The following is a 9098-nucleotide window of genomic DNA, read 5'->3' as shown; positions in this document are numbered from 1 at the left end:
AAAAAAAGTGTGGCCAACAAGGCATCTTCAACATACTCCATTCCCCTTATGACTCTATACAAACAAAGATTGCCACATTGATATAAACATTTGAAAGCTTCTCATCCCTAACTTAAAGATTATCAGGGTGACTGGTTAATAATTCCAATTTGCTTTATTATAGAAGCACTCATCAAAATCACTGAAAGCAATACAATATGCCAATATTCCAATGCCAGTAGGAATACTGGTCAAGGATCTTTCATTCTCTAGGAAGAATTTGCATGAACCTTATCACATATAGAATCCTGAAAGATATAGCAGAGTTAGGAAGAAATGCATTGGGAAATCCCAACTATTTCTACTGCATACATTTACAGGGAATATAATCACACTTCTGAGGAGGAAATAGACAATCAGAGGCACGTGAATCAACAAAGGAAAAAAACCAACAAATGGCTTGTGAAAATATTATGTAATATAAGAAATGGTAAATGGTTCATTAAAGATAAAAAGAAAAAAATTGTGTAAGAAAATCAGTTAACTAAAGGAAAGCAAAGAAAATCTTTGAAAGCATCTGTTTTGTGTTCTCAATAAATTCTCAAAACATGTCCTCTATGAAACAAAAGAGGGAAGAGAAGATGATAAGACAGTTGACTAAGATTAAAAGGGAGTTAGTTGCTTAGGATGTAGGACGAGATTAAAAAGGCTCAATGAGATAATAGGTAGTAAATAAATTTAGATGCTTCATACATTTTTAAGTTGATATCGCAAGTTTAAGTAGTTGCAGAGGATCCACTTTTTTTTAGCATATTATGAACATTGGTATTTCAAAACAAAAAATTATTATCACTATTTAATATGTGTCCAACATAATCTACATGACATAATCACTTTTATAATGACCATTTCTGCTTTATAAAGTACTTGAACAAGCTCGTCTTTAACAGTAGGAAATTTAAAATAGTTTCTCACATTTTCAGTTCACTTTTCCTTTCTTTATAGGATTTATACTAATGTAATTTAAGCATGGCTTTTTTTTTTTTAAAGATTTATTTATTTATTTTAGAGAGAAGAGAGAGTTGAGAAGGGGGAGGGACAGAGAGAAAGAATCTCAAGCAGATTCCCCACTAGAGTATGGAGGCTGATGTGGGGCTTGATTTCATGACCCTGAGATCATGACCTGACCCAAAATCAAGAGTCATATGCTTAACAGCTGAGTAACCCAGGCATCCCTAAGCATGGGGTTTTTAAATTAATCATATTTGCAATGCCAGAAATATGAATGTACATTTAAACTTAAACTTTAAAAAAATTTCTATGACCATAGGCTCTAAGGGTTACACAAATTTCTTCCAGTTTGAGCTATCATTAAACTTTTGGTATTCAACTGATCAAAATAATACAAATATATCATACATTGTGATAATTATTAACCATAAGAAGTATATGGTTTTATTGAGAATGCAGTTCTTTATTTTAAAAGATTCTATTTATTTACTTGAGAGAGAGCAAGAGAGAGTGAGCATGAGACAGCACAGGGAAAGGGAGCACAGAGGCAGAGGGAGAAGCAGACTCTCTGCTGAGCAGGGAGCCCGACGTGGGGCTCGATCCCAGAACCCTGGAATCATGACCTGAGGCAAAGGCAGATGCTTAGCCAACTGAGCCACCCAGGTGCCCCTGAGAATGCAGTTCCTAATGAGATGGTTAGGGCTATTTATCTTTTGGTCAATCAGTTCATATGATCATGAATGAATATTACTTATTGTTAGAATGATATATGAGTCAGCATCCATTTTGTTCTTTTTTTTATTTGCATAGATGAAAATGAGAATTCTTATTCACATAAATAAGAATACAAGGAATTTTGCTATAGAAATGCCATGTATTCTTTGAATTCCTTCTGACTTGTACACCAAAAATCATAGAGCTACCAAATATAAAAAGTTATTTAAATTATTTAGCAGTTGATGAAAAAGTTTTCTTATAATTTTGTTGAAAACAGAGAATCAGAAATCATGTGACATGCAACAATATGTGCTACCCAGTTGCTAGAGTCTTTCCCTTTGTCAACATCTACACCAGTTTTTCAAATTGTCCCTTTGTCACCCCAGAGGCTTTTAAACCCTAGGCCAAAGCACCTGTTTCCATTACTATTGCTACATAACAAATCACTCCAAAACTCTGAGGCATAAAGCAACCATTTTGTTATGTGTACAGATTTCTGTGGGTCAGGAACTTGGTCAGGGTGTAGTAAGGTATTGCTCCTTCTCTGTGATGTCTGGGACCTCAGCTGGGGTGAGTCTTAAGCCTTGGGACTAGAATTATCTGGAAGTTCCTTCACTTATATGTCCAGTGCCTGGACTGGAGGACTTAGGGCTGAGCTCAGCCAGAACTGTCCATCAGAGGGCCCATAGCCTCTCATGTAGTTTGGGCTACAGCATCATGGCCTCAAGAGTTCTTACAGGACTAAGGCTTCCAGGGTCAGTATTCCAGTGAACAAAACAGAAGTTGCATTGTCATGCATAACCTGGCCTTGGAAGTCATATAACGCCCCTTCTGCTATACTGTATTGGTCAAAGCAGCCATAATCTAGCTCAGATCTAAGAGGAGACATAGACTCCACCTCTCTGGGGAAAGAGGGTCAAAGAACTTGCAGCCATCTTTAAAAAGATTTTATTTATTTATTTGAGAGAGAGAGAGAGAGCATGAGCAAGCATGAGCAAGCATGAGCAGGGGGAGAAGGGGCAGAGGGAGATGGAGAAGCAGACCTCCTGCTAGGCAGGGAGCCTGACACAGAGCTCCATCCCAGGACCCTGAGATCATGACCTGAGCCAAAGGCTGATGCTTAACTGACTGAGCCACCCAGGCACCCCATGGCAGCCATTTTTAAAACTGCCACAGTATCTAACTAAGATTTGGATGAGTGAGAGATATAAGTTTCTTTTCTAATGTGGGAAAAAGACAATTGTGAAAGGAACGAAGCTCATGATGTCTTGATGGTATGTCTTTTCCTAGGTAGATCAATTTTAAGAAAATTTACATGTAGAAGCTGAACATCTGGAAATTGATTTCTTTAAAGATATCCACCTTCTATATGTACATTGGAAAATCTTTCTATACAAACAGGGGTATGAAAACTTCAGTTTGAATATCATTGCTACAGGGTTTGGTATTGTCAAAGCTGATTTAAGTGTATTCTAGAAACATTTTAAAATTATACAAACATCTCACCATAAAATAAATAGCAGTAACAATAAACCCCAATAACAATAACAACAACGACACAAAAATTGCTTTAAAAATAAGAGAAAAAAGAATGAAACATGGTATTTGATTTCTCTTTTGCAATACAAAAAACTGAATAACAAGACTTAAAATGAAATGGTCAAGACTTAAGAATTCTGTATTCAGCAAATATTTATGTGAACAAATTCCAAGATAAGAGCTCAGAAAATACATAATTTATGTATCTTCCTGACATAAACACTTCAAAACACTAATAGAAGATGTGCTTGAACTAATCAAGTGAGCATAAGTGAGTAAAATCTCAAGAAGAGGGGTATTAGGGATGATGACTTTGGTAGTGGCTGAATAGCTTTTGGATCTTCCCGAATCCCTATGTATAAACAGATGGAGCATAGATCATGAAAGAAGATTTACAGATATTATTTATAGCAAAATCAGCTGATAAGATATCTTCAAAAATCAAATGTGAGAAGGGGCAGAGCAAGATGGCGGAGGAGACCTGGATCTCGTCTGGTCTCAGGAATTCAGCTGAATAGGGATCAAACCATTCTGAACACCTACGACTCAACAGGAGATTGAAGAAGAGAGTAGCAACAACTCTCTGAACAGAGAAGCAACCACTTACTGGAAGGTAGGACGTGTGGAGAAGTGAATACGAGGCGATATTCGGGAGGATAGACAGTGGGGGAGGGGTAACATTATATCATGATATAATGTTACCTTTTATGAGGCCAGCATTACCTTGATCCCAAAACCAGACAAAGACCCCATCAAAAAGGAGAATTACAGACCAATATCCTTGATGAACATGGATGCAAAAATTCTCACCAAAATACTAGCCAATAGGATCCAACAGTACATTAAAACGATTATTCACCGTGACCAAGTGGGATTTATCCCTGGGCTGCAAAGTTGGCTCAACATCCGCAAATCAATCAACGTGATACAATAGATTAACAAAAGAAAGAACAAGAATCAGATGATCCTCTCAATAAATGCAGAAAAAGCATTTGACAAAGTACAGCATCCTTTCTTGATCAAAACTCTTCAGAGTATAGGGATAGAGGGTACATACCTCATAAAAGCCATCTATGAAAAACCTACAGCGAATATCATTCTCAATGGGGAAAAACTGAGAGCTTTGCCCCTAAGGTCAGGAATGCGGCAGGGATGTCCACTATCACCATTGCTATTCAACGTAGTATTAGAAGTCCTAGCCACAGCAATCAGACAACAAAAAGAAATCAAAGGCATCCAACTCGGCAAAGAGGAAGTCAAACTCTCACTCTTTGCAGATGATATCATACTGTATGTGGAAAACCCAAAGGACTCCACCCCAAAACTGCTGGAACTCATACAGGAATTCAGTAGAGTGGAAGGATATAAAATCAATGCACAGAAATCAGTGGCATTCCTATACGCCAACAAGACAGAAGAGAGACAAATCAAGGAGTCGATCCCATTTACAATTGCACCCAAAACCATAAGATACCTAGGAATAAATCTAACCAAAGAGGCAAAGGATCTGTACTCAGAAAACTATAAAATACTCATGAACGAAATTGAGGAAGACACAAAGAAATGGAAAAACGTTCCATGCTCATGGATTGGAAGAACAAACATTGTGAAGATGTCAATGCTACCTAGACCAATCTACACATCCAATGCAATCCCCATCAAAATACCATCCACTTTTTTCAAAGAAATGGAACAAATAATCCTAAAATTTGTATGGAACCAGAAGAGACCCCGAATAGCCAGAGGAATATTGAAAAAGAAAAGCAAAGCTGGCAGCATCACAATTCCCCACTTCGAGCTCTATTACAAAGCTGTCATCATCAAGACAATATGGTACTGGCACAAAAACAGACACATAGATCAATGGAACAGAATAGAGAGCCCAGAAATAGACCCTCAACTCTATGGTCAACTCATCTTTGACAAAGCAGGAAAGAATGTCCAATGGAAAAAAGACAGTCTCTTCAACAAATGGTGTTGGGAAAATTGGACAGCCACATGCAGAAGACTGAAACTGGACCATTTCCTTACACCACACACAAAAATAGACTCCAAATGGTTGAAAGAGTTAACGTGAGACAGGAGTCCATCAAAATCCTAAAGGAGAACATGGGCAGCAACCTCTTCGACCTCAGCCGCAGCAACTTCTTCCTAGAAACATCGCCACAGGCAAGGGAAGCCAGGGCAAAAATGAACTATTGGGATTTCATCAAGATAAAAAGCTTTTGCACAGCAAAAGAAACAGTCCACAAAACCAAAAGACAACCGACAGAATGGGAGAAAATATTTGCAAATGACCTATCAGATAAAGGGCTAGTATCCAAAATCTATAAAGAACTTATCAAACTCAACACCCAAAGAACAAATAATCCAATCAAGAAATGGGCAGAAGACATGAACAGACATTTTTCCAAAGAAGACATCCAAATGGCCAACAGACACATGAAAAAGTGCTCGACATTGCTCAGCATCAGGGAAATCCAAATCAAAACCTCAGTGAGATACCACCTCACACCAGTCAGAATGGCTAAAATTAACAAGTCAGGAAACGACAGATGTTGGCGGGGATGTGGAGAAAGCGGAACCCTCCTACCCTGTTGGTGGGAATGCAAGCTGGTGCAACCACTCTGGAAAACAGTATGGAGGTTCCTCAAACAGTTGAAAATAGAGCTACCATACGATCCAGCAATTGCACTACTGGGTATTTACCACAAAGATACAAATGTGGGGATCCAAAGGGGTACGTGCACCCTAATGTTTATAGCAGTAATGTCCACAATAGCCAAACTGTGGAAAGAGCCAAGATGTCCATCGACAGATGAATGGATAGAGAAGAAGTGGTATATATACACAATGGAATATTATGCAGCCATCAAAAGGAATGAGATCTTGCCATTTGCAACGATGTGGATGGAACTGGAGGGTGTTATGCTGAGTGAAATAAGTCAATCAGAGAAAGACATGTATCATATGACCTCACTGATATGAGGAATTCTTAATCTCAGGAAACAAACTGAGGGTTGCTGGAGTGGTGGGTGGTGAGAGAGATGGGGTGGCTGGATGATAGACATTGCGGAGGGTATGTGCTATGGTGAGCGCTGTGAATTGTGCAAGACTGTTGCGTCGCAGATCTGTACTTCTGCGACAAATAATGCAACATAATTTAAGAAAAAAGAAAAAGAAGAAAATAGCAGGAGGGGAAGAATGAGGGGGAGTCAGTCAGAGGGGGAGATGAACCATGAGAGATGATGAACTCTGAAAAACAAACTGAGGGTTCTAGAGGGGAGGAGGGAGGGGGGATGGGTTAGCCTGGTGATGGGTATTCAAGGGGGCACGTTCTGCATGGAGCACTGGGTGTTATGCACAAACAATGAATCATGGAACACTTCATTAAAAACTAATGATGTAATATATGGTGATTAACATAACAATAAAAAAATAAAAATTAAAATGTAAAAAAAAAGAAAAAAGAAAAGAAGTAGCTAGCAGGAGGGGAAGAATGAAGGGGAGTAAGTCAGACGGGGAGACGAACCATGAGAGATGATGGACTCTGTAAAACAAACTGAGGGTTCTAGAGGGGAGGAGGGTGGGGGGATGGGTTAGCCTGTTGATGGGTATTAAAGAGGGCACATTCTGCATGGAGCACTGGGTGTTATGCACAAACAATGAATCATGGAATACTACATCAAAAACTAATGATGTAAGGTATGGTGATTAACATAACAATAAAAAAATAAAAAAAATAAAATGTGAGTGGCAACAAACCACCATAGCCATAAGATTGTGTGTTATTCATGTCTGTGCTAGAGAAAGCAGAGGGTCCTGTGAGTGGGAGAATGCATAGCTGAAGTTATTCACCGGGAAGAAAGTCAGTTGATTTGAGAAAGCAGATAAAAGTAGGAAGGCTTTGCCTCTATGGTAGTGGATAAGTGTTAAGGGGCTCACTATAAGCATAATGTGGCTGAAGCGTTGTGCTCCATGAAACCTCAAAACAGACCTACCAGGACTCCCTTTGGGATAGGTATCCACACCAAGGAGAAACTGCCAGGAAGAGAAATGTAGAGGTAACAGAGCCCAGGAGTGTTTAGAAAACAAGCCACCGTATTGTTAAATACCATACAAAAACAATAGAAAAGGTTGTTCTGAAAAGTTAGAATTGCTCTCTGAACCAAGCCTCCCTCTAAAAGTTCAGGAAAAAAATCGCATAAAAATAAGCAACAGAAAAGTACTGAGGCCAAATCCCATACAAAGTTATTACAGAAAAAAAGGAGAGATTAAAAAGTAGAATAACATCCCCACAGACAAGGAAAGCATGCCAGAAAGACATGTTCACAAAACAGATAAAACTGTAATGGATCATTTAAAAACAAACTAAAAGGCTTAAGGAAAGATACTAGACATGAAAGAATAACATAAATAAGAATTAGAAAACCTAAGAAATGTGATGACAGACTTAGTAAAGAATTAAAAATGGAAGAAAAACACCATTATAGAAATGACTAAGCTAGAAGGAAAACAAGATTGGATAAACAACAAATATCAGAAATGAAATAGAACATGAAAGAGAGGAAACATTAAAGTCAAGAGGAAGAAAGAGACAAAAGAGGCTTTGAGAGAAAATGGCAAATATTTAAGAAGATCCAAAATACTGATAATAGGAGTCTCTGATGGAGAGAGGCAAAGGAACAGGAAAATAATGTGTGCTATAATTCAAGGATATTTTGCTGACATAAAATAGGCTTTTAAACAACATATTGAAAGAGTACATTTTATACCTAAAAAGAGGAACCAACACCAAGACATTCTAGTGAAATTATTAGACATTACAGAAACAGGAAAAATCCTTTCAGCATCTGGGCAAAAATAGCAAGTAACTTACAAGGGAAATAGAACTAGATTATCATTGGAACTTTTTGATATTAATGCTTATGTCACAGAAAAATAGAGTAACATATTTAAGATAGTCGAGGAAAGAAAATACGAGCCAAGAATTTTAATGTCCGACAAAACTGGCTTTCAAATATAAAGGACACAGAAATGGTTATCAACACTCAAGAACTCAGGAAATATGTTCCCCTGAGATTTTACTAAGCACTCTACTGGAAAATAAGCTTCAGACAAGCAAAATGACTAGAGAGACATTGACCTAAAGACTTATGGTAAATATTAAACATATAATTACTTGCAGAAATAAGACTAAATGAGGTTTAAAGGAGAGGTTAAAATACGCAATGGGTAAATAATCTGAAAATATAGCTACAATCCAACCATTAAAAATGTAGGGGGAGAAGGAGGAAAACACATGCAAATAAAAATTTTAACTGTTTTCAGTAATTATAGTAGGTGTTGGTAATATTAAATTATTATTCTAAGTCTACTGTTTGTGAAGAGTGGATGAACCAAATCAGTAATTATGAGATATTCTAGCATTCCTTATGTCTTTGAGAACTGAGATTCTTGGAGTAAAGGAGACACAGATCTAATATAGAAGACATTAAGCAAAAAATCTTTTAGTTCTGAATTTGAACTGGAAATATCAGTATGCTCTTACAAAGTATTTTAATATATATGTAAAATACATAATTATACAACTATTTTATATATCATACCAGATAGTAAGAAAACTATCAAAGATTATTAGAATACAAAAAAAAGAAAAAAACAAGAAAAATACCCAAAAGCCCTCATAGCCAATTTGAAGAGAATTCTACTAGCCAAAGGCAGAACATTTTGAGTTTTTTAAACCACTTTATTGAGATATAATCAACATATAAATATTAAGTTTTATTAAGGATAAAAATTGTAAGAGATTAAAATCCATCTAATATTTTTAAATCCATGAAAACTTTTTT

The sequence above is a fragment of the Zalophus californianus genome, chromosome 4, assembly GCF_009762305.2.
Source record: "Zalophus californianus isolate mZalCal1 chromosome 4, mZalCal1.pri.v2, whole genome shotgun sequence".
In the NCBI taxonomy this organism is placed as follows: Eukaryota; Metazoa; Chordata; class Mammalia; order Carnivora; family Otariidae; genus Zalophus; species Zalophus californianus.
The sequence above is the reverse complement of the archived record's forward strand: the minus strand, read 5'-3'. Positions refer to the sequence as shown.